The sequence below is a fragment of the Parus major genome, chromosome 10, assembly GCF_001522545.3.
Source record: "Parus major isolate Abel chromosome 10, Parus_major1.1, whole genome shotgun sequence".
Classification (NCBI taxonomy): Eukaryota; Metazoa; Chordata; class Aves; order Passeriformes; family Paridae; genus Parus; species Parus major.
This window is the reverse complement of record NC_031779.1, coordinates 1631373-1633250: the sequence shown is the minus strand read 5'-3', so window position 1 is coordinate 1633250 and position 1878 is coordinate 1631373.

The following is a 1878-nucleotide window of genomic DNA, read 5'->3' as shown; positions in this document are numbered from 1 at the left end:
CAATGTCCCCTGCTGTCCCCTGATGTCCCCAGCCCTGTCCCCTCCCGCCAGCGGCGCCTCTCGGGTGCCATTTCCCCGTTTGATGACATTGCTTTGAGGTCTCCTTGGGGTCAGTGTCACCTTCCTCAGGCTTTTTGTCCCCAAGGCCACCACGATGGTGGCAGTGGCACAGCTGCCACCACGGAGTGTCCCCAGCCCTGTTCCCCCTGCCCTGGTGACACCTGAGGGGTGACGCTGCTTTCAGGTCTCCGTGGGCTTGGTGTCACCTCTTTGTCCTCAAGGCCACCACGCTCCTGGAATTGATGTCCCCAATGTCACCACGTTTGCCCACAGTGTCCCTGTGGTGTCACCATGGTGTCCCCACAGTGTCCCCACCCTGTCCCCACGCTGTCCCCGCCCTGTCCCCATGATGTCCCCAATGTCCTCTCGCTGTCCCCAGTGTGTCACCACACTGTCCCCAATGTCCCCATGGTGTCCCTGTGCTGTCCCCATTGTGTCCCCACGATGTCCCCAATGTCCCCATGGTGTCCCTGGGGTGTCCCCATGTCCCCACACTGTCCCCATGCTGTCCCCAATGTCCCCACACTGTCCCCATGCTGTCCCCAATGTCCCCACACTGTCCCCATGCTGTCCCCAATGTCCCCACGGTGCCCCTGTGCTGTCCCCATTGTGTCCCTAATGGCCCCACACTGTCCCCATGATGTCCCCAATTTCCCCATGGTGTCCCTGTGGTGTCCCCATGTCCCCACACTGTCCCCACTGTGTCCCCATTGTGTCCCCAATGTCCCCACACTGTCCCCATGCTGTTCCCACCCCGTCCCTAATGTCCCCATGCTGTCCCCACACTGTCCCCATGATGTCCCCAATGTCCTCGCGCTGTCCCCCTGGTGTCCCCATTGTGTCCCCATGTCCCCAGCATGTCCCCCAGTGTCCTCCCAATGTCCCCACCATGTCCCCCCAGTGTCCCCCCAGTGTCCCCACGTTTGCCCACAGTGTCCCCGTGGTGTCACCATGGTGTCCCCACACTGTCCCCATGATGTCCCCAATGTCCTCGTGCTGTCCCCAGTGTGTCCCCATGGTGTCCCCAATGTCCCCGCGGTGTCCCCAGGCACTACCACAGCATGGCGGAGTTCAGCCACTACGACCTGCTGGACGTCACCTCGGGGCGCCGCGTGGCCGAGGGACACAAGGCCAGCTTCTGCCTGGAGGACACCACCTGCGACTTCGGCCACCTCAAGCGCTACGCCTGCACCGCCCACACCCAGGTGACACCCGGGCCGTTGTCACCTTTGTCACTTTTGTCATTTTTTTGTCCCTTTTAGTCCCTTTCACCCCCATTTGTGGCACCGCACCTGGACCCCCCACACCCAGGTGACACCTGGGGACTGACACCAATGCTTTTGTCACCTCGGTCACTTCTGGTCACTTCTGGTCACTTCTGGTCACTTCTGGTCACTTTTGGGTCATTTTTGGGTCCCTTTTTGTCCATTTTTGTCCCTTTTTATCCCTTTCATCCCCATTTGTGGCACCGCGCCTGCACCGCCCACACCCGGGTGACGCCCGTGGTGTTGTCACCTTTGTCACCTCCGTCACTTCTTGTCACTTCTGGGTCACTTTCAGCCCCTTTTTGGTCACATTTTGGTCACTTTCAGTCCCTCTCTGTCATTTTTTGTCCCTTTTTGGGTCCCTTTTTGTCCATTTTTGTCCCTTTTTATCCCTTTCATCCCCATTTGTGGCACCGCGCCTGCACCACCCACACCCAGGTGACACCTGGGGACAGCTCCTGGGTCACCCTGGTCACTTTTTATCCCTTTTTGTCCCTTTTTTATCCCTTTTTGTCCTTTTTCTTTTTCTTTTTTTCCCTTTTCCTCCCATTTT